Raw genomic sequence first — 26762 nt, 5'->3', positions numbered from 1 at the left:
GTGCCAGGGATAGGGAGATAAGCCGGGATGCGGCCGGGGCTGGCGGGGGCAGCGCCGCCGGGAGCGGCCGCAGGTGCCGGGGCTGCTGCCGGGAGCATCTCAGCTTTTCAATAATAATAATAATAATAATAATAATAATAATAATAATAATAATAATAATAATAATAATAATAGTAATAGTAATAGTAATAATAGTAATAATAATAAAGTTTTTAGCGCATGGTTTTTCGGAGGAAGGGCTGAAAACATAAGCTCTAAACCGACAAATGTTAGTAACACTACAAACGTCCGCCCCCCTATTATTCCAGAGCAGCCGAAAGGGGAAAGGAAAAAGAAAAAAAAAAAAAAAGAAAAAAAAGAAAAAGTGTTATTTTTAAGGCACTGCCGTTTTCATTAGATACGGGTCCGCCGGTGCTGTGGCTCGTAAGTTTGTTTCCCGGGGGCTCCGCGACTGCAGTCCGATTGATGGGAGAGGGCAGGAGGCGATGGACCCGCGTAGTGCGGCCGCCTGCCCTGCCCTGCCCTGTCCGCGCCGGGCGCATCCCCGAGCGCCCGCATCCCGCCGGGAGGTGACCAAAGGGTTAAGAAACTTGGCTGGAGCGATGAATGGCGCGGCGCGGGGAGGGGCCGGGCTGCGCCGCGGCGGGCGAGGTGGAAGGCGGAGAGGGAGGATCGCGGCTGCGGGTTAGGCTTTGAAAGTCAGCCTCGCAGGCATTGCAGCAGAGCCCCGAGCCGCGGAGAGCAGCGCAGCGGAGCTCGGCTCGCCCTGTATGTGCGCGGGGATGCGCGGGGCGGGGGGACGCGGGGCTCGGGGGTGGCGGGAGGCGGCGCGTCCTGCCCTGTCCAGCCGCGTCCTGTCCTCCAGCCGCCTCGGCTCCGGCAGCCGCCGCTCCCCGGAGCTCAGCGCCGGGACCGGCGGGGCGGAGCGGCCGCGGGGCGCTCGGGCAGCCCGGCCGGGAGGAGCCGCGGCGGCTGCGGGGTGAGTGCGGCGCTGTTCCGCTGGGGAAATGGCCGAGCGGGGCGGGCCGGGGCCGCGCCGTGCCGGGCGGCGGCAGCGGGGAACAATGCCGGGGTGAGCGCGGCGCGGCGGCGGCGCCCGCCCCGAGGCTCCCGCCGTGCGGGCGGAAACTTTGCCGGGCGCGGTGGGTTTGGGGGAGCCGCCGGAACGCAAAAGTTACTAGCCCGTCCCCCCGGGACCCGCCAGTGTTTCTCCGAGCGCCGGCCGCACGGCCGGGCCCCCCCTTTCGCAGGGACCTCTCCCGGAGCGGGCGAGCCCCGGGGCCGCCGGCTCGGTGCGCTGCGGCTGCGGCGGCGGCGGCGCGGGGCTCGGCCTCGCCCCGGGGCTGCGGGCAAGGCCCCGCCGCCCTGCCGGCCCCGGCGGCCCCGGCGCTGCCCGCCCGCCGCCACCTGCGGGCCCGCGGCCAGCCCGGCGCTCCGCCGCTCGGCCGCGGCTCAGCCTCGGCGCCCTGCGCCCCCCAAAGATGCCTTCTCATCGCTTCGCGCTCCTTAGGGACGTCGCTGTTTCCCTTCTAGACTAAAGGTTACTTTTCCAGACGTGCTGTTGTTTTTTTTTTTTTTTTTTAAATTATTTATTTATTTATTTATTTATTTTATTTTTTGGTCTGTGTGTCCCTGAAGCCCTCTAAAGGTGAATTTTAAAATTTCTTCTCCCCCCCCCGCTTCCACCCTCCGTTTCTCCCTACGGAACACGTTGTTAGAGGCTCTTCTTTCTAAGTGTCGGCGGGTGATTAAGTTGGAAGGTTGTGAAACCCAAGGAAACGTAGTATGGGCAAAACGGGGGCAGCGTTGTAGCGAGCAGACAGCCTTGTGTGTGCTGCGCCTTTCTTCTTCTGTCTTGTGCATCCTGGCGATTTACTGGGCTTTTCGTTTAAAGAAGGATTCAGCCGAAATGCTTGACACGTGTTGAAGGTGTTGGGAAAAAAAACCAGTGGGGTTTCTGGCTTTGGGATTATGTTGTTGTTACGAAGGCTGAAGTGGAAGTTGTCCTCTTTTGCCTCATCTCTCTGGAATCTGGAGACTATATTATTGCTTGTTTTATTTTGAGGGGACCTGCTGCAGTGTCAGACAGCTCACAGGCTGATTAGAATTTAACTGAGTCATGGCACTATAAATGTTCAGAGATACCGTAAAGCTTTATTTAACAAAGAGTGCGAATCCCATCTGCGGAGACCTATGGGGAGGAAGCAGTCACTTGTGGAAAGGGGGTGGTGTGTTCCTGAGCGAGTAGGAAACATTTTCTTTAATGCACAAATGCGATTTACTGCTTCTAGAGCTGACTGAACACATGAGAGAGTCACACATTAAGATGCCAGATGACAAAAGCTCTCTGAGCTGAGGATATCTTGTGGTTGGGATCAGATTTAATGGCATCTGAGTAATTCTACTCTATGGGCATCACTAGCTAACATCTTGGAAGGCAAAACTTCTCATGGAGAGCAGTGTTCAGGCAGCTTTTTGGGGTTTTTGTCTGAGGCAGCTGTCTTCCCAAACTTGTGGTCGAGAAGTTTGTTGTGTCAGTGGTCTCCTGAGACAGAGTTGACATGGACTGCAAAGCAACAGAGCAAGTTAGTCATGAGTGAAATGCGTGTGTGAGGGTGTTTGTGTTCTGTGAGCGCCATGGGAGAGGTGAGGAGTAGTGACTGCGTGTTTTGGGCAGGGATGAAATCTGACCTGCTGCTACACCAGCCTATGCTTCTGGGTTATCTAATGAGCAAGAGCTCTTTATCAATGGCTTCCAGGGTTTTGTAGGCCATGCATGCATAGAATACAGCGTGCAGTCAAATGCCAGCCATGCTGGATTGAGATTTTTGGCTTTTTTTCCCCTTGCAGGTGAAAACATGCTTTCCTTCTCTGCTCCCCATACATGTTTCTTTTTCTAAAGTGACAGATGTGCTAACCAAAATTTATTATAGTCATAAAAACTATGTTCATAAATAAGTAGAAGTAAAAATGTTTTTGTACTGTAAACTTAAAAGGGTGATTTAATCACTGGCTGTATCACCTGCACTGCTTAATAGTTGTGTTTAGGGTAAATTTGTTCTGTAAAAGACATCAAGAAAAAATTTTTAAAGTGGTTCAGTAAAGGTTGTAGAACTCAGACGTGAATTAACTTTATGGTTCTCCTGTTTGCTTGTAGTTTTGCTTATTGCAGGATTTGCTTAAAGGAATTGACAGAGTCTTTCTTGCTTAAAGCTTACTTTGTATCTATTTTTCAGGCTTTGAACATTGGCAGAAAGTTTATATAGTGCCAGCTTTATTATTATTAGCACTGAGAGCATTGTTAATTTTACCAGTGACGGTGCAGGACATGACTATAATAAAAGATAAACCCTGTTTTGCCTTGTGCAGAGCACATGTATAAACTTGTCCAAGGCAAAGCTGGGGAGTTGCATTTCCCCCAGTCAGCTGTCCTGCTCTAGGGCTGTGCTTGACACCTCCTTGCAAAGCTCTCAGAGAGCACATGATTTTTGTGAATTATCGTTTTAGAATAGCTCTTCAGAGCTTGCCTGTATCTGAAACCCCCAAAGGCTTGTGGCTGTATGTATCTTTTTTCTGTATGTGAATCTACAGGGAATGGAGGGGATCCAGAAGAGAGCCTGGAGAGAGTGTGGGATTCCCAGCTGGGTGCCTGGTTTGGGGGCACAAGCCCTTTTTCCAGGAAGGGATTTTTGGGGGCACAATCTCCTTTTCCAGGGAAGGGTTTTGGTGGCTGCCCTGCATGGGGCTGGCAGGGCTCATCTCCCACCTGCTGAGCAATGGGTTGGGTGATGAACAGGAGGCAGGGTTAATAGGATGGCTAGCCAATGGATTAAAAAGGATAAATAAATATGCTTTTGGGACAAGAAGTGCAAATTTGGAAGTATAAATCATTACTGCTTAGGAGGGCAGGCAATGTCAAACAAGCAGAAAGGTACGTAGGTAGGGAATGAAGCCTGAATGAGAGGAGAAGGTGTGAAAGAATATGCATAAATGTACAAAAAAAGATAGAAAGCATAATTTTCATAGGCTCTCTAAGCAGTCTTGAGCTAAAGACAAAAAGGTTAATGGTAACAGCATTTGTGGTTTGCTCTTTCTTCCTGCCAGCAGGCCAAAATGATCAGAACAGTAACTCTGAGCTGTGCTGCCCTGCCTGCAAAGAAGGGGAGAGCTGGGGGCAAGTGTTTAAATAGGGTTGTGGCATTGCCTTTGGACATTTTGGTGTTAGGGATTCACCAGTTGCACTGGAAAACACTGAGTTAGAAACCAGCACAGGAGGATTGGCAGCCAGTACTTCTGTGTGAACATCTGGGATCACGTGAAAACTCGTGTTTCCCAGTGGGAAGATATTCCTTGGGAAAAGTGGGCAGAGAGACTCTTTTGGTAAAGATGAATGCCTGCTCTTTAGGGTTCCTGGATTATTTATTTCAAATACTTGGAAATGCTAGCAGACCTATTTAGCACTTGAAAGAATTAATTTGGTAATTTATTTGGCTGTCTGTTGCAGGTCACTTGGCTTGATGGTTGAAGAAGGAGAATAGAAAGTAAAACTCATGTAAATAAATATTCATGTGTAGAAAGGGGAAGAAGCAGTTGCTAGACATCTTAGCTTGGGTCAAACCCCTCCTGGCATAGTCTTCTCATACTTAAATTGTTATTGGAGCTCATTTCTCTCATTTAATTGCCTGTCTTGAGTGAAATTTTGTTTTCATGCCACTTATTTTTAAATGCCATTGCCTTCAGCAGAGGAAAACCAATTTTACTTGTAGACAAAATCAGATTAAAAGCAGAAGCTGCAGATCTTCTGTTTCAGTCACTGGTTTCTAAGATGATCAGTTTAATGTAGGAAAGTGTTGGGTGTTGGGAAAGACTTCTGAGGGAGTCAACTTCCTTCTCTCAAGAAAGGAAGTTGTGAGGGAGTCCTTGTGAGGAGATCAGGTGCTAGATGTAAAATGTGTTCCAGTCTGGGATGAAACTATTCTTTGAAAAGAAATAAGGGAGTATTTAATTTGCCCCAAAAAATAGTCCATGAAGTTGTGTGTTGAAATGTATCCAAGCAATAAGTCTTGCTCACAGATGAATAGTATTTTTGTTCTCATTGGTTGGTATTGTTGTTCTTATTTTTTTCCATAGAAAATTTAGGATTCATAGCTACCTGCTTTCTGCTGCTTCTCTGTGCCCCATCCCACTGGGAAAAGAGAGAGGGGAAGTGAACTGAAAAGGCCTTTTCAGTGATGTCAAAAGCAGGGCTTGCCTCAGATGTAGAAAGAAGTGATAGTTCTTGGCCCAAGAGATGGCCTTGTTGGTGGTGTCCATGTTATCACCTATCCTGCATTTGGTAGTCCATAAAACAACACAAATCAACATTTCAAAAACTCTGGGGTGTGTAAAGCAAATGGTTCAGATGCAAAGTGTTTGGGAATGAAATACTATTCAAGAAAAGTTGTTTTTTTTTTTTTTTTTTTTTTTTTTGGTTTTTTTTTTTTTTTTTTTGTTTGTTTTTTGTTTTTTTTCTCCTCAATTTTTAAAACATATTGAAGGAATATGGAATTCTTCCCAGAAATAACAAATTATCTTTTTGCCTTTTTGAAATCTCACAAACCTTTCGTCATCACTTAGAACAATACAAACAGACTGTTGAATGCTGACCTAAAGGAAATCCCATCTATACATTCAATCTTGATGACAATACTGGATGGAGTGGGGTTTTGTGCCTTGTTTTGTGTTTTTCCCTACTATGTATCAATCTCTCTTCTCTTGGAAGCAGGAATGATTAAATTCACCCACTTGTCAATGGTGAAAAACATTTTGTCTACATCTATAGTATAGAGCAGTAATACTGGAATTAAATATTCTTCTCAAATTTAGGTGGCTTGGAAAAATGAATATTTTTTTTAATAGCGCTTTCTTCTGCTTTTTGGGATCTCTTGTCCTGTTTCTCATTCTCCACAAAAGATTCCACATCCAGCTTATTTACGTTTCCAGTAAAATGGAGTTGAGAAGGCTTTGAGCTATGTTTATTAGCCTGGACTATGTTTATTTACCTTTGTCACTGTACCTGTCATTTCTCTGTTAATTTCTACTGTGATGGTAGATCTTTTTTCCCCCTAATTGAATATGAATTTTGAGGATCGTGCCCCTTCTGTGGTGCAACTTACCTTTTCATTTTGTGGTGTATATGGGAAAAGGATTTAAAACAGCATCTGCATGTAATATTTCAGGGTATTTACTTATTTTTCAGCTTAATTGGCCCTGTTGTTGGGCATCTTTTGTTGGGTCTTGGTGCTGGCAGTAGTCCAGCATGCTGCTGTTATTTCATGTACCTGAAAGCTTTGAATAGGTGTTTTTTGGATGATCACCCATTGATCAACACCTGTATCTTTTTTCCCAGTTAGCAAGCACATTGCAGTGGTCAGAGTTAGATGTTTTCTCTAATCTGGCTTGGACCCAAGAGGTTTTGTGGAGGGAGGAATGTGCCCCCAGCACACACAGTTCCCACTCTTCCCCCTCTACCCACCCATACCCACCTGTGGGGTCATTGGTGCCGGAGGAATTGTGTGTTTAAAAAGCTTTTGTGTGCATTTTTTGTGGGAGCAGAGGCTAAAGGTGTTGAAATAAGGAGAGGAACTCGCCCACTGCCAAGCAGAAGGAGGGAGGGGAAAGTTCAGCTAAGTGGTGGAGAAAGTCTATCCTTTTTCATTTTTTAAAGTGTATTTTATTGTATTTGAAGTTGACTCTGTGCATAATGAGTTTGCTGTTTGGGTGGTAACTTGAAGACCTTTAATAGTGAGGCTTTTCGCAACAACAAGGCTGAAAAAGAAACAAGAATGATCTGGACTAACTGGAAGTTTGCAACTTACAATATTTAGCAGTATTTCACTTAAGAGTAATAAACAAGTGCTGAGGAGAAGAACTTTGAAGTCTGTGATTGTAATGGGTAACATTCTCTAACTTAAATAAAATAATGTTATATGCTATTCTTAAATCTCCCAAAAGCAAATACTATGATTTTTACTAGTTTTTTTTTTTTCCTAACCAATTTTGTTAGTTTTGCATTACGCTCACCTGTTATACTATACTCCTGTCATTTCCTTACCTGTGTGTAAATTAATAGAGGCTCTTTAAAAACTGATTTTGATGTTCATGGGTGCAACTTTGAAGTGTAAGCAGTAACCACTACATGGAAAGAGGGCTTTCATGTCACAGCTGTTTTTTGAATGAAAGGAAGGAAAAGAGGATTCTGGCTTAGAGTTGAATGTGGATTTTGTTCTTGCAGAATAATGTCCCTTAGTACAAGTCTAGACAAGATGAGTTGTTTCTGCTAGTTTTACTCATGGTTCTGTCAGGAAGATTTTGATTTCTGAAGTTTGGAAGTACATTTTTCTTCTGATATAAAAGTGTTATTTGCAGTTTGTACTAACCAAAATAAAGCATTGCTTTCTGTTACACCAACAATAAGAAAGAAGGGATTAGGTAGGAAAGAATGATATGCAGAATTTCATAGGGGGATTTCTGTTCTTTTCAGATCAAGCATGAAATTTTTGAGGAAGAAAATTAATGCATCCTTGGACTCCTGAAGGAAGAGCTTTCCTAATGGAACCACATTCAAGGTAAATAATTTGTTTGGGTTGTTTACCTTGTCTCTTTGGTTTGGGGTTTATTCTTTGTCTTGCTAAAGCTGTCAGACAACTGTGTGCCATGTATGAGCCTTTTAGGATTATAATATGTTCTGAAGAGATAAATGTTCAAGTTAACCCCTCTCCTTTACTATAAGAGTTGTGGGTTTTTTTAATTTGTTTATGTGCTGATTATAGAAAAAGAAGTATTTTTTTGACATCTGAATATCTTGTGTGTAATTCACTGTTAAGTTCTGAAGGTTAAGCCCACTTGTTTGGGAGGTAGCTAAATAGTGAAAAGCTTGGTTTACATGTAATCTCAGAGTGAAAGAGAAGATTAAATAACACTGTGTTACCATCTCTTATTTTTTAAATAAAACAGATCCAAATTGAGCTTGTGTGGCAAGGGACTGTCACAGTAAAATCATTATTAGATATTACGTTACAATGGCTTGTAGACATTTAGCATCACTGTCATTTTATTTGGATCTGCTCCCTCGGTTCCCATTTCCTAAATCCTATTTTTCTTTGATACCAGGGAATAATTCCCCGAGTGTTGTCCAGTGATTGCTTATGTATATGCACTTTGGTTTGTGAGTCATTTTATTCACTTGAGTAGCCCCACTGTCCTCTGTGGGCCTACATGCGTGCCTAAGAACTTGAGAATGCTGATGAGCATAAAGAATACAATTTGGGCATGTAATGGTTGACAAGCAGTTGTTGTTTTGTTTCTGGTCTCTCTTAGGACTCATTTGCATTGCCTCCAGTGGCAACTTTTGTGAGCATTAGTAGGGAAGGTCTAGAAGCTGGAGGCAGTCGTACCAAATCCCAGCCTGCAGAGCTTCTCATATCCATTGTAATGACACAGATTGCAGATGCAAGGGTATATTTTTCTTTTTTTAATCTTAAATAAATCCATGTGTTGCTTGGCTTTACTCAAATACAACATTGGTCTGCGTAGTGCTGTTTGAACATCTCCAACACAATAGAATACAGCCAAGTGAAATCATTAGAAAACTTATGCACGTCTTAAATTGTAGGGATTTGGATTTAACCAGAACCAATGTTTTGGAAATAACCAGAAATTGAGATTAGAGATCCATTTTTTTCTCCACAATGTTTTTTCTATTTCTCATTTCAAAAATAAAGAAGTTGAATATTGCTGTAGTGCATCTTCTAGTTGTCAAGCAATTGTTTTTACAGAAAAGTTAATGGTATTACTTGCTGGTCTCAGAATCAGTAAGACAAGCACTTTGGAATTAAAACATAATTAATTAATTAGCAATTTAAAACTGGAGAATTGTTGTGATCAGCAGCAGATGGTCTCTTATACAGCTTTAATAGAACTTTGTAGACAGTGGCTTTTGTGGCAACAAGCCTTTTGAAATCTTTCACATCTTCAAAAACAGTTAAAGTAATTCAAAGTTTTGGTTCAAGTTTGTTTCCTCTTTTTTAAAGGAGTTCTATTTAGTCAGAGTTGCAGAAGCATAAGCTGTAAAGAAGGATGTTGCACCAAGTGTTCAACTTGTCAGTGGACTGGTTAAGCTAAAGATTTAAGCATGTTTGTCAGTGTATGCATGGCTGGTAATCCCCACACAGTCTGCATTTTCTGCTCCTAACCTATGTTCTAAAGCAGTTATGGGTAGTCATTGTTTTTTTTGGAGTGGCTAGTAGGTTTGTTTACTAGTTTTGAACACTAATTGTGGAATACCTCTGTTGGTATACTGAGCTTGCTTGCATACATAAATAGCTTTATTGTGGAGTGCAGTAGTGTCTTGACCAGAGGTTTGTTATTGTCACTGGAATTAGAGTTCTTGTTTAAGTCAGAATTCTGGACCCTTAGGCTAGACTTTCTCCTAAAGAGTACTGTTTTAGAAACATATCTGCTGGTCTTGTTGATGCTGTGTGGCCTTCATGAATTAATAGACAGTGGAGCAGAAGACAAACGTGCTTTAGTTGAGCTTGCATAAAAGAAAAAGTGTGTAGCTAGAATGAATAAATTATGTCTTTAAGTCTGTGCAAGTCTGAGAAACTTCAAAGGTTGCAACTCACCTGGAGATGCAGATGAGAATTACAGACTCATAGTAAGTGTAACTATCTTGTCAAAAGAACAAGATGGTGACTCAGTGTGAGGAGGGCTGGCAGAGGCAGCCTTTAATTGAGGAGAAATTGGTCACTGTAAACCAATTATGTCTTATTTTTAATGATGGGTTTCAGAGAACAGCAAATGAGTGCAGTATGATCTTGGCTGATAGCATGTGCTTTTCTTGTTGGATAAAAACCCAAAAGCCTGAGGATATGAAATTGCTAGCAGAAGTTTCACATCTTTTTTTCTTTCTGCTCATCCTCTCCTCTGCTCTGAAGAGGAAGAAGTAGGCTATGCCAGTGGAAGAAACTCCACTTTTTTGTTGTTAAACTGATTAGTATTTGGACATATTTTGTCTTTGGGGACTAACACAGGTGTTGGTAACTTGCAGGGTAGAGAAGCATCCCTCACTCTTCCCTGTAGCTTGGCGAAAAGCAAACTTTTAGGTTTAACATATTTGAACTTGTACTAGATAGGGTTAATAGGCTAGAACAAAAGGTCAAAGCATAAGGCATTAGGCTTAATTAAGGGAGAGCAAGAGTGGCTGGAGTGTGTGACAGTTAAATGGGTTTCCCACAGACTAATGTCTGTTACAGTGCAACCATGCCTCAACTTAAGTGGGTTATTTTGTGCAAAGGGCAGCCGTGATTAGCAGTTTGACATGCCAGACGTTTCTGGCCAATCCCATCTGTTTTGGAGGTTAAAAAGCATACCTTTATGAGCTGATGGATTGATTTGTGTGCCCGTCTGGCAAAGATTAGGAGTCCAAGGCCGGTGCTGTAAATGCCAGTTATAGAATATTGTACTTTCTTAGCCGCTCTTTGTTTAAACTGCGGTGCAGCAGCTCTAAAAGTGACCGTGCAGCCCCGGTGAGTGTTGGGAACCAGCAGCACTCTGGGAGGAACATTTCCTCCTTCCTCAAGCTTTGGTGCTTGAAAGGTTTCAGCATTTGTCTGAACTCATTATGTTGTCTGTATCCTTCCTGCTCTGCTGCTGAGCTGGGGCGATACATGCGTGTTCTGTTGTTTTTCCTTTGTAGCTCTTACTTTCAGGATAGTTTTTCTGATTGTGTCATGAGGTTGCCTTAGAAGCCTAAAATAAAACGGGTAGCACAATAAGTCTTGACTGTGTTTCTCATCATCTTTATGACTTTGTAAAGTCAAAGTTACATTACTATTAATATAAGACTATTAATAAATCGTTGATGCAATAAAACTGTTTTTGATAATGTTCAAGGTTCATACACAGTTGAAGGTGATTATCCTATTTTAAAATCAAGTAGAGGTCAGACTGTATTGTAAGATAACTGACTGTGGCCCAAATGGTATGTGATAGCTTCAAGTCAAATGACAGTCTTCCTCACTTTAAATATATACACAGTTTAGAAATAAATTGTTAGCTTAAATTGCATTTTGTGTTAACATGCTGATTAACTTCCTGTGCATTTTGTGAAAGCAGGGAGATATATGCATTCACCTAAAAGTCATGCTTAAAGCTCTCATTTTTAAGGCACTGTTCAAGTTTTTCCTATTCTGTCTCTTCCATTCAAGCAGTGACACTTGTAGCTAAATATAACTGAGACGTATTAGAGACAAATTAGCATTTGGCACCTTGCATTTAGCATTTCTACATTCACTTTTAGAATTAGTCACCTGCCTAAAGTTTCTTGGTTTTCTCCTTGCAAATGCGATTATCTTTCCTTTCTCCATTTAAAAGAAAATGAAATTGGATGATAGCAATGATTTGCTATTCATACTGTAAAGATTCCATGTATCTGAGCTATATTTTTTTCTGTGGCAGCTGTGACCTGTTCCTAAAGATTTCCTAATTTGCCAGTAACTTTTCTTCACTTTAGGAAGCTCTGTAAGAGCCACCCTAGTTTTTCATTTTTTTCTTGTGAGAGTTTCTTCCTTTTATTTCTGTTTGAAATGCCCAGAAATATTTTCAGTGTCCTTTAGGATGAGCAAGGCAACATCATTATCTTGCAGTTTATTTAGTAACATGGAGCTGAAATGGGCATATGCAGCATCATGTTCTCTATGGAATAATATCTATTTAAATGATTTGGATCTAATACATATTTACATGAAAAAACGTCTTGCCCTTCTCTGTGGGGAGAGAAGGTGAACAAGCATAAATTTTATAATACTCATTGCTTCTCTTGCACTAAATCATACTTAAATTGCAGAAGGTTGTTGGCTTGAGAATTGTATAAAAAGTGCTTGGCTAGTAAAATAGGGTGCAGGGAGATTTATCTAATTTAATACTAAGAAACTGTTGTCAGCTGCAGTGTATTGATATGGGACTGCCTAAATCCAAAAGCTGTACTTTAGATTTTTGTATATGTGTATTTATAATAATTTCATGTTATAATACACAAAATGTAATCCTGAAATGATCCATCAGTGCAGCATGCATGTGTGCTCTGTTTTGGCTAATTTGATTGCTATTGATCATATTTGAGCCATTATCTAATATCTTAGGAATGGATGGACTGTGTCTTACTTTTCTGCTGTTTCAGGGCATGTCATACTTTATGAAGTTTCTTGCATGCAGTAGTCATTCTTAAAAGATTTTTTGTAATTGTTGTTGGAGCATTATTAGCATTAGTTTTCATGTAGCATTCTACAAGTTGTAAACTTGTCAGTTTAGTACTTCCAAGTGCAAAGGCATTATACCAAATATTTGCTAGTTCTCAGTGGTATGGATGTATTTTTTAAAAGTATATTTCATGTTGTGGCTTTCATTTAGAATATTATAAAACATTTGCATAAGGTATTCATACAGCTTGATTGACCATTAGGCAGTAGAAACAATTCTGAAGTGTCCTATGCTTTCAATTTTGACTAGTCTTAAAAAAAAAAAAAAAAAAAAAAATAGGGTGGACTTTTGTCTTTGGTGTTTTAGAGGTTTTGCTTTTTTAATCTAATTGACAAAAAGTGAGTACTTGGTTGGTATCCCTGACCCTTTGCAAACTGGGTTAGAAAGGATGCTGCACAGTCCTTGTGAACTGGCCGACTATGGATTTCTCCTTATTTTAGATTTCCATACTCTTTGACCTTGTAGTTGTTGACTTTGGTCTGGAACAATTTCAAAGTCATGTAAATGAATGTAATTAAGGTATTGCTTATCATCTCAGAGTTCACAATGATGCTTATTGGCTAGAAAGGTTTGTTTACTTAATATGGAAGGTTAATAGAAGGTTAAATTTTACTGTGTAAAATGGCTTCATAATGTTTTTATTTAGCAGCTGAAGAAAATAGTGTTCAAAAAGGCAAATAATAGTTTTATTTGACCTCCATGTGTTTCCTGTAGCTTGCATTATTGGGAAAATTTATCTTCATTGCATAGTCTTATTACAGTTTTCCTTTCTCCACCTTTTACAAAGGGAACCTCTCAGAACTATTTGGAGGCCTTTGTACAAAAGGAGCTACATTAAGGAAGGAAGTGCAGAAATGTTTGACAATAATTGCTATAAGTAGTCCATCCACTTCCACTCTGCCTTTTGTTCCCCCTCCCTGTTATTGCCAGAATGAGATTCAGGCTTTGTTCTTTGGTGCTTCTTTTGTCTTTATTCCCACTGCTGCAGAAATACAGTGAGAAAGCAGTGTGGAACAGCAGGGAAGAACATCAAGATTCTGGTTTCTGCCTTAATTTCTCTGGCAATAGAAAGAACTGGGCCTAGGCCTTTATTTTCTTGCCAGTAGCCTTCAACTTTGTTTGACTATACTTGTTTTGCTTATAATTTATGGAAAAAATTGCTTGTCTGAGTGTTTTTTTTTTGTTGTTGTTGTTTTTTTGTTATTTTCCCCTTCACTGAAGGGTTTCTGTAGTTGGCAAAGAGATAAGTATGTGGCAAGTGTCATACTAAACACATCAAAAAGACCCCAAAAACATTTTTCCCACACCTTTTTTGTCTCATGGTATTTTTTTAGGATTGCAGCTTCCAGATGTAGAAGCAGACATCCCTGCTGGGTTGGAGATCCAAGCAAGGATGTTCTGTCAGTCCTATACTGAGCTAGCTGGGGAAGGACAAAGCTATGTGAAATACAACTTTTTGCACAGATTTCTGGATCCATCTGGGCAGCAGGGACTGCTGTCTGTGTTTACCTTATTTTGCAGATTACTTGCTTTTTGTAGTTTCTCTCTAACAAGAGAAGCATGTGGGCTCCTCACTATTGAGGTAAGCGCTAATTTTCTTCTGATTACTTGAATTTTATATGCTAAAGTAATTATGCAGCAATGAGAATATCCTTCAAACACTCATTAATTCAATGCAGTCTTATTTGACTTTTTCTAGATTGTGGAGATAGTCTGTAACTCAAACCCAAGAGCATCCCTTGCCCTCCCATTTTTGCTAGAGCTGAAGGTTTCAGGTTCTATTCTTTTCTTCGTAAGTGTGAAGATAGGACAACAGCATGTTTTTTCTTGAATTTATAATAACAACCATAAATTGAAATGATCTAAAGGTACTTTCAGAGGGAAGATAGCAAAATCTCTTCAGGTGAGGTGTGAGAGAGAAGAAGCTAAAGTTCAAAACCAGACTATAATGATCCAAAAGGAATGGGAAGTTTGGTGGGGGTGGAACACCACAGATAAGTGTGAAATCCTTCTGTTTTGAAATCAGGAGTGGTGTTGTGTTCTCTAAGTCCAGAATTTCACCTGAATTCCAAGATCATATGTTAAAGTCCTAGAACTCCCAGCATAATGGATCTCTAGAGGTGTATGGCTATGGGAAAGAAAGGCAAAACTAGCAGAAAAATCCCCATAATCTGTTACTTTGGGTCCTATTTATGGAAGACAAGGGAAGAATCTATGCACCTTTGCTGATCACTTTTGCTTAGCTAACATATAAAGCAAAACTATTGCAATCCGGTAAACAGTGGCCATGTGAGAGTGCAGAATTTCTTGAAGGAAGATTTCCTCTTGCCTCTGGGAGTCCAAAGAATTTTTCAGGAATTCATTCTGGTCCTCTGATTTACTGATGTTCAAGTCTCTGCTACCTTAAATTTTATCCTGCTACAAAATAAATGCAAAAAGACCATTTAATAAACTGTGCTGATAGTATTTTGTAACCTCTCTGTGCTCCCTCACATAGGTTTAACTGTTGAGATGAAAAGATAACAAGGTTGTGCAGAATCACATTTTCTGTTTACTGAACTCTGGCTCATCTTTAGATTACAATATCAAACATGAAAGTTTGAGCTTGTCTCATGGATATAGCTCTTGAGCACAGCTGTCTGGAGTGCTTGCTCACAAACTTTTTTTTTAAGCTTGTTTGTCATATGCCCAAGGCTATCTGAGCATGCATATGACCCAACTGGTTTTTGATCTGAACTGCATAAAAGGTCACTTTGCTGAACTTTATCTTCTGGACCTCAAGTTTTACCATTAGTGATATTCTACTGTGAATTTCATAAGTGAAAAAAGGATCTGTTCAGTGTGCCCTTCAGGCTTTCTAGGCAATTTCACTTTTGCCTTACCCTGCTCTGGTTTTGTTTTCAGAGTATTCTGACACTTCATAGAGGAAGTGAACAATATTTGGACACTATTTTTGGGGTAATGCTGTGTGTTTTGGGTTGCAATGCTGTATGGTTTCTCTAGCTCTGGTGTCTTGTCCAGGCAAATGTCAGCTGTATTGTCTCTGCAAAACTGAACTTGAGCATTAGGGCAGGTCTTAAAATATCCTCTTTGTGCTGATGATCACACTACTTCTGTGTCTTCTACCTTATGACTTTGTTGTTCCTTTTTGAGAAAAATTGTTCATGCTTCACAAGGTGCCAGGAGCAAAAAACAATCAAATTTCCTCTGTTCTAGCCTTCTGGGGATATCATGGGCCACTGCTGTTCTGCTTCTTAAGTAGATTTGGAGTCTCTGATACCAGTTACTCTTTTGGATAATGGATTGTATGAATTTAACATATAAGCATGCTCGCCTCCTTTTCCTGTCCTCTGTAAAGGTCACTGTACAGGAGGGAAAGTTGAGTCATGGGCTATAAACACTTGGAGGTCTGCTATCTGATCTAATTTTTGTTAGCTTAGTGCTTGGTGCTGTGGCAGGTGGACTTTGTCAGGTTTATCCGTGGCGGTGCTGCTGACCCTGCTGACCTGCTCCATTCCTGGGCAGAAGGTCCCTTCCCTGCAGGGAGATGGCACAAGTCAGGGTGTGTTGTCTCCTCACTCCTGTACCTTGCTGAGCAAAGAGAGCTGCTTGGAGATGTAGCTGTCCTATGTGTGGTTTTTCTTTTTTTCTTTTTTTTTTTTTTTTTTTTTAATCTAAAAACTTTCCTGTCTCCCGTGAACATCATTTTCAGGACTTTGGAAAACTCTTGAAGGATGTCCTGCACTGTAGAAATAGCAGGTTCTTTAAATAATTCAGGAAGGTAACTTAAGATACTTCAGTATTTCTGAGTATTGCAGATATCACATAGATAGGAGAGAGACTATGTGAAAGGGCAAGTAACAACAGGTATAGTAGAGCAGGTGATACTGGGAACAGCAAATACTTCTAAGAGTGAGAGGGAAGTAATGGATAGGAACCATTTTTACAGTTTCTGTCCTGAAGCACCTGTGATCAGCTTTTTTAGGTGTTGTCAGTTTTGGGGTGGTGCTTTCTTGGTTGGTTTTCAATCCCAGTATAGATTCTGTAGTTGAGATATCAATCAAATACCCTCATTCATTCTTGTTTGGAAGAATTAGGTCAAAAAAACACTTTGACATAATTGAGGTTGTAGTGATGACATTTACTTGTAGAAATTTTAGGGGGGAAAATGTGTTGATAGAAGTTTGGGAAGAGAATTGTTTATTTTGCACGCTTTTTAATCTTTAAGTGAGAGCCTTATTGTTTCTTGGTAAAGTTGGTCTTGCTTGGATGGATCAAATGTGAAATTTTAAGTCCCATTTCTGGAAAAAATGTTTGGAGGCTTCTTACGATTTCAAGAGTTCAAACAGTGCAATGCTCTTCAGTTGTAATACATAAAAATGAGATGGAGAAACAAACACATGCTTACCTTTCAGCCTGCATAAACAGCCTTGCTAATTAAGATAAGGGCAAATATCCTTACCAGTTTCCTTTTTGATTTAATCATTAGGCTATATTAAAAATGTGTAAACATAATTGGTAAACTCACTTTCCTGAGTTCTGACTGCCTGTATGTGTGCTGGTGTTTTCCAGCACTGTGTTCCTGTATTTGTTATTTACAAGTGAGTCTCTTAAGATACGTAGATATAACTGGTAATTACTAAAATGAGATCACAGAAGAGAAGAAAAAAGTGGAATATCTGTGCTTTTATTAGCTATCCTTGGTTACCTTGTGTGTGCTCTTCAGTCTTTGCAGATTGCTCATGTGGAGAACGTGTTTTTGTCTGGAAATCAAGTGGTTTATTTGAGGAGTTCAGTGGCCAGGGTATGGCTGGGAGAATTGTCTCCCACTGGATTTGACCAGCACTGGATATTTTGATACTCTGTGGTCTGTGGGCACAGCTTCCTCTCAGTTTACAAGTGCTGTTTACCACTCCTTGGGACTACACATGTAAATAACAGAAGTCTGACCTAATGTCACATTGAATTTTAGTCCACAGAAATTGCTCATTGAGCATGTTAGTGAAGTAGCTGGTTAAATAAATGCCTTCCCCCCCTACCCACTTCTTTTCATCACCATTACATTGTTTTTCCCAGCTGTTTGTAAGAGGAATGGGAAGAACTGGCTTAGTCTAAAGCAACTTACTACTCCTTAAATAGTCCACACTGACATCAGTGGTGCCTGAAATCTGTTGCCTTTCAAGAGATTTGTGATGTATACAGACTTTCAGGTACAAGACTCTTCTAAATAAAAGAATATAAACAGGCTTGTATTAAAATTGTCACATTTGTGAGTTAACATAGCTAAACCTGTAGAATTATATCTGGTAAAGAGAGCTGCCAGAAGGTTTAGTTATGTATTTATCCTGTAAAGTCTGTGGTGGATTTATTTTCTTGGAGAGAGTCAGACCTAAGTCTGGGCTGATTACTTTATGGATGAAGGCAGGTATGCTTATTTATACTCTTTTCTTTGAAAGTTGGAGAACAGCTGTTTTTTTCCTTCTATTTAAGCCTTGCAGCATTTAATGAGATGGCTTTAAGTCATCATCTACTGTGACAGAAAGTCCATGTAATAGCATGCCTGCTGGAGGAAGTTATGGCTCTTGCCCTGTAAATGCTGTGCCCTGTTCCTCTCTGCAGGCTCTCCATCCCTGTGTTGGTTTTTTTCTGCTTTTAGTGGGAAAAAGTGAGATGCAAACCTGTGGCAGGCTGACTTCCAAGTCCTTGCAGCCTTCAGTGGAACAGACTCAACGGGGATATCTGGACACAGAGAGGCTGAAAAGTGTTCAGACTCAAGTTTAAAAATTAATCTGGGAAGGACATTCTAAAAATAGATTGGACCATGTGAACATATAGCTGTGAGAAAGGGAATGTAAAAGGTTTTGGTCCTAAAAGAGGCTTTTTAAAGGGATAGCTGTTTGCTTCTCTTTCAACATGCCAAATTGTATGATTCTGATGCTTTAAAATATTTATTCTGGTTTTTAAGGGAAACCTGTCCTGGTTTGCTTTCAGTGCTTCCTGCACTCATAAGCTTTGACACTGAGTGTGAGAGAACATCAGGCTTAAATGGAACACACCTAAATTTAGGGGAAATAGCCCTACTGCCTGCAGAAAGTGAGCTCTTTTTTAGAGGTAAAGGTTGAGATTGTGACAAATTAACACTGTTTCTAATATGCTAACATTAGTTTTAATTGTCCTTTTTAATAGCTACATTGCAGTAAATGTACCTTTTCCAAGGAGCAGTCAATCCCTTAACCCCATACCATGTACTGATTTCAGGGGGAGGTTAGTGTGAAAATTGCTGAAACTGTAGGGTTTTGTGTGAGTTGGTGGTTTGGGTAGTGTTGTTTCCTTTTTCTGGAAGGACCTAGGTAACAAGTGATTCCACCTTCCAAGTCTGGCTGTGGTTTTCATTTCCTATGCTAATGATTTTTGTGACACAGGAGCACAGAAATGGTGGCTGGAAATAGAACTTCAGTGTCTTTTGGAGCAGAAAACCACATGCACACACTAAAACAGGGTAAGAATGGGACTGTTAAAATTTGACAGGCTAGAATGTGTGGGGATGTCAAGTTGGGCAGAGCATCCAGAAGGGAAGTCCTTAGCAAGAGAGCCATCCCAGGGTCCCACAGGCTTATGCCAGCATTACATCAATTTAGCACTAACAAACACCTGGTTGTAGCTGCATGTAGGCATTAATTAACAGTAGAATGCTGGAGAAAGGTGCTTGCATAGAACTAGCAGGAAGGGCAGCATCTTCTGGCAGTACATTGCATGAGATTAGCTTGTGGAGGAGACAGGGACAAAACTAAGGCCAGGTATGACCACAGGTAACCCTCTCACCAGTCAGTCTAAATACAAATAGAGCAAATATCCCTTATTTTGCTTTTTGTGTTTATGTCTCTCTGCCTGCTAGACTTGGAGATTAGAAGGCACCTGTGCTTTAGTTGAGAAATTAAAGTGCCTCTCTTACTTGAGGTCATGGTATGGAGGCAGCAGCTCTGCCAGCTGTGTGGATCAATGATGCAATCAGGATTCAGTGTTACCAGTGACAGCTGACTACCCCCACTAAAGAATTTTCATTTTACACTGCTGTCAAACAATGAGGGATTTTGCTTGCACCAAGGCTGGCATTGCACATTTGAGGGGAAGCTTGGGCATATTCACTTAATTAGATATGGAAATACAAGAGAATGGCAAGAGTGACTTGTACACATAAAGACAAAGTATACATTGATATTACAGTTTAGTTTCAGTCCTGCCACTTCACTGGTACAGGCATGGGCTGTGGTATTGCCCTCGTGGGAGCAGTTTTAAAGAGGTGCAGTTATTTGTCATATTAGGAGCATAAATATTTGTGTCATCTTCATTTTCTGAGCCTGCTTCAGGATGAGAAAATAGAGTGGTGTTACTGATCAGAGTTGGAGAGCTGAAAGATGTCAAAGGAAAGCTTTGCATGAGAGCACAAGTGGAAGTAAAGGAAAGCAAGAGTCTGGAAGTGATGATTTTTATATATTTTATTGCTGCCTCCCTTCTCAGTAGGCTCACCTGAGCCTCTTGCAGGCAAGATTTGGGTTAAATAAGAGCTAATAAATAAAATGAGTAACATATGTTAGGTGATTCTCTGAACAAAAAGGTGACTGTTTCCTTCTGAGAGAAGTGGTCAGTGTCAGTGGTGGTTGCTTTCTGGGAGTTTTTTTACCCCCCTCTTATTTTGTCTTCCTTTTCCAGTTTTATTTATTTTTAGCACTTCTCCAAAGTAAACACATAATCAAGTATTTAAGTAGAGGATTTTTCTGAATCAGGTTTATGTGATACTCTGCTCCAGTTTTGCTAAAGGAAATTTTATTGAAAACACAAGCCCTGACTCATCTGTGTTACATTCTTTCACTCTAAAATGCAACTCTTCCACAGTTAATAAGTGACTGTTCTAGCCTAGTATTGATGGAAAAGCAAATATTGCTACAGTAACTTCTGAATGCATTTGGTCATCGAAACTAATTTAAGCAAAGCCAACTCACAAAACCAAAAAATTTTATGAAGACCACTCATTTCAGTCTTTAGTCTGTGCAGGTGATCAGCTGTCTGCATTAGGAATTTCTGTAGGTAATTCCTGTTCAATAAATGGTGTTCAGGAGCTTTGCTCTGAAGACTGCAGGAGACCTATCACAAGAGTACTGGCTGAAAGAAGGAGTAGAAAAAGCATGATTGGATATTTCCAAATCAAAAAAGCCTTTTGAAAAGTCTTAAGTTATCAACATTTTGATGATGAAAAATTGTGTATAAAGCCATAGAATATCTTGATTTGGAAGAGGCCCATAAAGCTTGTTGAGTCAGAGTCCCTGCTCCTTGCAGGACTACCTAACACTAAACCACAGGGCTGAGAGTGTCATCCAGAGGCTCCTTGAACTCTGGCAGGCTTGGTGCCATGACTGCTTCCCTGGGGAGCCTGTTCACTGACTGGCTGTCCTCTCAGTGAGCAACCTTTGCTAATGTCCAAATGGGCATGGGAAAGAGCTGCTCTAGTCCATGATTGCTGGGAGAGTCACCAGACTTTCTCCCAGTAATACAAGCAGACTGTGTGCTCCCTGTTGGCATGCATGGAGAAATGCCATGCACTTCTTCCTACAGGTACTTTCAGGATTAATTGTGATTGTCATAATATTTGAACATTGTATGACCTACCTGGATCTGATCTGTAAAGCAGAAAAACCACCCCAACTTCTCAAGTAAATATGTTTCAGATTTTATGTTTTGTGTTGGGGTTGTGTTGTTTTTTGTTGTTTATTTGATTTTGATTATTTATTTTTAAATGGCATTGGCAAGGTTTTTAGAAAGTTGTCCTTGACTCAGCTTTATACTTGGCCCCAGACTGTTATTTGTAAAATTTGGACAAAGTGCTAATTACCTTTAAAGAGCTTGTATATAGGGGAAAGAAAGCCTTTTTATGTTGTTGTTGGGCTAAATGAGCTGTCAGTGGTCCATAGTACTGCATAAGCTGTAATTGTTGAAGAGTTCAATTGACTGATAAGTTACCTTTTCCAAATATTGTTCCTGCTTTGAGCAGTTATTTTGACACCTGTATTTTTAAACTTTTGAATAAAATAATACAAATATTGTTGAACTTGCTGTAGACTTTAGGTTTTCCAGCTGTGCTTGGGTCTATATGTGGTTATCAAGTTGTGTGCTAAATATTAGCTCAGAGTCTGCTGCTTGAGTATCATATTACAGTACTGTAAAGAAGTTTTATAACAATACAAATGGGCACTTAACCCATATTGGCTTTGCAGAGAACTTCAAAAACTGCAGTCAGACTCTAATCACATACAGTTATCTATAATAAAATTATTATTTCTGGCACTTGGGCACCTAAAAAGCATTAAGATTCAGCAGTTCTTAAATGCAAAAGAAAATATTGATTGCAATTTGGAAACCTGCTATGAGTTATGGAGTACAGCTATATATTTTCATCTTTTGCTCTTTAAAAATTAATTTGTTCCTTTTATGCATGTTGTATAAAAGGCGTGTGGATAAGTAAGATGAGCCCCTAGTTGTTTTCTGTTTCAGCTGTGCTATATTAATTGAAAGAACTCATAGAGTTGTTTCTTCTTGTCATGAACTCATTATGTACCTGAAAATTATCTCCATATACTGTAAGATATTTTTGGTACTGATTGGAAGAATATGTGGAAGGACATACCCTTCACATGGTAGCAGCTGTTCCAGGAGCTGACTTCTTGGCACTGGATTTTCTGGGTAACTGAGAGTCACCTGGTCTTGTTTTCTGGTCAGTCAGAAGATGACTTGCTTTTCCAGGTAATCTTTCCTTTCCACTTGGACGTGGCTCATGCTTTACCTTCAGGGTACGTCGATAACAGAAGCAGCAAGCAGAGATAAACAGTAAAGGCAGGTGCTGCTATAGTTCCCAGCCTCTGGAGCGTTTCGCCTGTCCTTTCATCTAAGAGTTCTGTGGTTTGCTGGTTTTCTGAGGAAGGTGCAGGCAGCAGGCCCCCACCTCCTGCGTGAGGAGGCAGAGAGGTGGCTCAGGAGGTGTGCCAGGGCTGGTGTGCCTCCTGAGCTCCTGGCTGCCATCTCCAAACGGCAGGAACACGCTGGGGCAGTTCTTCAGCAGCTGCTTGGCTTCCTTCTGCCTTCTGGGTACAGTTCAAGGTTTTGGCCTCGCTTGCTTTTAAGCCTAATGTGACTTGAGCTACGGCTGAGAGGCTGCCTGCTTTTTTTTTTTCTGATCCAACATAACAATTAATGTCAACTGGGATACTTGACCTAGATCATGCTAGTTTTTAATGTCAAGTAGCCATTGGCAGGAAGTTCTTCGAGCAGTACTTGTGCCTGTGGAATGTGCTCCCAACCTGGTCTGGTGCAGCCGGCTCTCTGGGCGGGCTCTGGGCCAGGCCTATCTTATTTCTTGGCCTATGGAGATGAGGAATGGCTCAGTGCTTCTCCTCTTCTCCTCCTTTGCCCCTGCAGAAAGGCAGGTTAATGTCAGTCTATAATCACTGCACCAAGATTTTTTTTTTTTTCCGCTCGAGCCACGTGGGAAGATAAGTGAAATATATGTGGAAGAAAAAAATAGCATACGTGCTTCAGTATGGAAAGGCTTTTTTCCTGAGAGAATTTAATTGAATGTTTTGCATGAAATGAAAGCACAAGACGTTTCCTCACACAGACCAGTTTAAAAGTGTGGCAAGTTAAATTTAGATAAGTGCTGTTTTCTTTCAGCTTTGTGAAAGACTCTACAGCCAGGCATGGAAAGTTTCCTTCCTGCTGGGAGAGATTTGTCAGAGCATTAAAACCATCACCAAGTGCTTTAAGCTTAAAGCACCATCTCCAGGTTTCACAGCTGAACAGGCTGTAATAGGGCCCACTTTCCCCCAGGGGAGGGTGTTTGGTGCTTTTTTTTCTTAGCTGTGCCATTCGTTGATCAGTTGTTGAAGCAAAATGCTCAGGATCAAAAGTAGTTTTGAGGAGGAGGGATTTTGTCTGGAGTGCTACATGGCAACTGCATGCCAAAGCTGGAGCGACGAGCTGTTGGAATATAAATACAGACATAACTTTGGCCTGGAAAAGCTCTATTCTACAACTGCTGTGAGATGTCTGCAGGTTTGTTGGCAAATGTCCAGCAGCCAGCCAAGATGACTCTGGGTATAGAGGGATACGAGGAAGGAAGAGGGGAGATAAATTTCTTCTTAAGCAACTAAGACTTGTTAGTTCAGCGTGGAACCAATTTCTAACTGTACATCAATATCATGGCTCTTTTTGCTCAGGTGAGACACTGCCTGGCCCTACAGGATAAGGGAGTTCAGCTTGTCATGTCTGCTTTGGACAGAATAGAAAAAAAAAATTACCTACCTCCCTTTCCTGAATGCATTTTAACCCTTTTCCTGTCAGTCTGGATTCTGGAGACCTTTAGGAATATGAAGAAAGAAAGGAATTAGAAGTAAGGAAAAAAAAAAAAAAAAGTTACTTGTTTCTGGGAAAGATGATGAAAAAAATCAGAAGTAGGATTAGGGAACTTGAGAATATTCATTGCTTTAGTTCTTGTCTGTCTAATAAAAACGAGGACTCTAGAAGCAAAAATAAGAGATAAAGGAGGTGATAAACCTGAGCGGGTGGCTTCATCTTCAGATGAAGATTCACAGGCTTCAGCAGATACTGGATAATACTTTTAAGTGTAGAACAAAAGAAAAAGATTTAGGAAATAAAGAACTTAAGGAAATAAGGTAGAAGAAGATATATAGGTCACTCCTAAAGAGACAGATCTTTCAGTATGTCTTTTTTGAAGACTGGCAACAAAAAGAGGAAGTTTCTGTGCTAATGAGATGAGTTACTGCTGAGAATCAGGCAATTCTTGCAACATCTGAGAGGAAAAGTACTGAAGGAATAAGTGCAAGCTGACAAATAATGTTGAAACAAACACTAATTGGAGTCATGTAACTAAAAGCAGTTATGTGAAGAACTGGTGTTACCTGGGAGCAGGCACCCACTATTGAGTGGGAAATGCTGGGAATGTACACAAAGTGCTTTGTTAGTAATTTTTAAACTGGGAGGATCAAGCTGATGTTAGGACAGTGTGGGTTTTGTCTCACCTGTGTTATTAAGGTCTAACTCTTGGGTGGAAGTGGAGGGAAAACCCTAAATGCATGCAGCAAAGAGAAACAGGAATGCTGGAGAGCTGTCAGATGGGGAGCAGAAGCAGGCACTTGTAGGATGTGATTCATTTGACCTCCTTTTGGCATGTTCTGTAGGAGGAGTTCAGTCAGAGAGCTGAGTTCTTCCCATGGGCTGTACAGGGATACCAACATGACCTGCTCAGATACAGACACCTACACTGTAAACATCTTCATTTGCTCAAGTGAATCCTGGCTTGGCATCCACATCTAAGAATGGGAAGAGAAGGTTGCTCTGTTATTATGGCTTGTGGTTAAGTGTCAAATGCCCTCCATCCTACTTGAGTAAAGACTCAACACCTTTCCAAAATGGAAGTTGGCATTCCAGGGCCTCCAGAGCAATTCATGCTGAGGCATTGAGGGCATTGCCCTTGTGCCATCTCTGCAGGGGCAGAGGAGCCAGCCCATGGTGTTGGTGCCCATGGACACCAGGGGCAGATCCCAGCTACAGGCACAGTCCTGGCAATACAGGAGTGCACATGGGCAGTTCCCCAGCTCTGGAGCAGGGGAACCTTCCAGGAGCTGGGAGCAGGGCTTACTGAGTGTCCCCCTGCAGCAGTGACTGATTACAGGTGAGATGTGTGGCTGTGACGGGCGGTGACACGGTGGGTGTGCTCCATGGGGACACTGTGACTGAGAGCAGGGGGTCTGTGATGGTGGCAGCCCTGGTGCTTACCTGTAAATCACCCAGTGCCTGCTTGGTGGGCCATGAGCAGCAAATGATTTATTGAACCTGGTTCCTGGGTGGAATTGGAGTGTTGCCCTGTGTTGTTAAATAGGGTCACATAAAGCACAAGAGCTCAGGTTTTGTTGTTATTAAGTCAGTAGTTTTGGACCATAAGTAATATGCAGATGTTACCATAGTGTTGTTTCTATTACATCCATACAAGTGCATTTTTGTTGCTTCATGGCTGTGAGATTTTTGTTTATGCTGATAAACTCACAAATAATTATACACGTCTATTTCATTTGAAAACTCTTTTTTTTTTTCTCTTTAATTTTTTGGTGGTTTATTTAGAATATCAGCATATTATGTGGTGGCTGCAGTTTTCTTTCCCTGAAAAGCTTTAATATTCCATCATTGTGTAGTGCATTCAAGTTAAATTTTTGTGAAAGTTTTTGATAGTGAAGTTAATAAAACCCCTATTTTAATTTGATTTTAAGTTGTATTAAAATTTAAGGCACTGGACTAATCCTTTCTTAAGAAAAGGAGTGTCACATTTAATGTTATGACTATTACAAAATATTTTATTCAAGTATACTTTAAAAAGTAGCCTTGTTGAGAATGTCTTCGTTTTTAGTGCAGAAAAATGTAAACATATCATTCTCCTTATTGCACCTATTTTCTTAAAGTGCTCATTGTCTCTTTGCAGGCTCATTTTATAATGTATGCATCTGGTAATGAAAATAATAATTAAATTCTTTCACAATGAAACAGTGATTGGGGGGAGGGTGGGGGCGGAGAAAGCTCAGGCAATAGTAGCAGCTGAATTCCTACCCAGTAAAGCTATAGCTAATTGACTAGTAAGGCTGATTCTTCACCTTTAATATATTTTAAAGCCAAAGTTATATTTATGAAGAGATGGTTTTCACTTTTTTTTTTCCCCTAATTGGCACTTCACATTTGGAAATACCACTTTATTTTTTTCCTTCCTTTTATTCTTTCAGTATTTTTTTCCCTGTTTTCTGCTCCACCAGTCATCTCCCTGTCCTCATGTGTTTTCTGACCTTTAGCCATTGACAAATTGTCCTTGTAGTGGGGCTGTGAGTTACCCAGGCACTGACTTTGAAGGGCTTGAAGAAGATACTGCTGGGGAGGTTGGAGAGATGTGAGAGAAGGTGCCCCTGTTGACCTAAAAAGTGCACAGGGTGACGAGCCAGGCTGTATAACCAAACTCTAACAAAGTCCCTCAGTCCTGGGAAGGACATCATCTGGAGCTGAGTAGCAAAACTAAGCTGATGTGGATTAAGATAGAGCTATTTGGGTGAGTGTGTGCGTGCTGATTGAAATGTGGGAAATAATGTAACATGGCTGAACAAAAGTATCTGGCTTAAATCTGATATACTTTTTTAGTTCTTAATCTCTTTGCTTTTCAATTTATTATTGCTTATTTTGTTTGGGATGATGTGCTCTCTTAATGTTTTTTGTCTGGGTTACTTTTTTTTGTTTTCTTTTTTCTGAATCCTTGCCTTTTTTTCCTTTTAAATCTGGATTGGGTGCTTTTTGTTGGGTTTATTTATGCCTTATCCCTAAGCAGTGTTTACTTTGCTGTATATCCTCTGCGTCTCTTTCAT

General features: G+C 40.9%; 1 protein-coding gene across 4 annotated transcripts in view; it reads left to right on the top strand.

Moving 5' to 3' along the window:
- The first annotated feature begins 614 nt into the window (after positions 1 to 614).
- The window catches only part of NRIP1 (nuclear receptor interacting protein 1), a 72425-nt gene continuing 46277 nt past the window's right edge, over positions 615 to 26762 (top strand). The window contains exons 1-2 of one of the 4 annotated variants that reach the window (XM_056487097.1): positions 615 to 768; positions 7523 to 7607. The gene's annotated coding sequence lies outside the window, so the exon portion shown is untranslated. Of the gene's footprint in view, positions 769 to 855; positions 980 to 1521; positions 1541 to 7522; positions 7608 to 26762 lie in introns of those variants that run through there. The other 3 variants (XM_056487079.1, XM_056487086.1, XM_056487107.1) reach the window with 3 other exon arrangements.

The sequence above is a fragment of the Oenanthe melanoleuca genome, chromosome 1 (assembly GCF_029582105.1).
Source record: "Oenanthe melanoleuca isolate GR-GAL-2019-014 chromosome 1, OMel1.0, whole genome shotgun sequence".
Taxonomy (NCBI): Eukaryota; Metazoa; Chordata; class Aves; order Passeriformes; family Muscicapidae; genus Oenanthe; species Oenanthe melanoleuca.
Note: the sequence above shows the minus strand (reverse complement) of the source record. Positions and strands in the feature narration are given on the sequence as shown.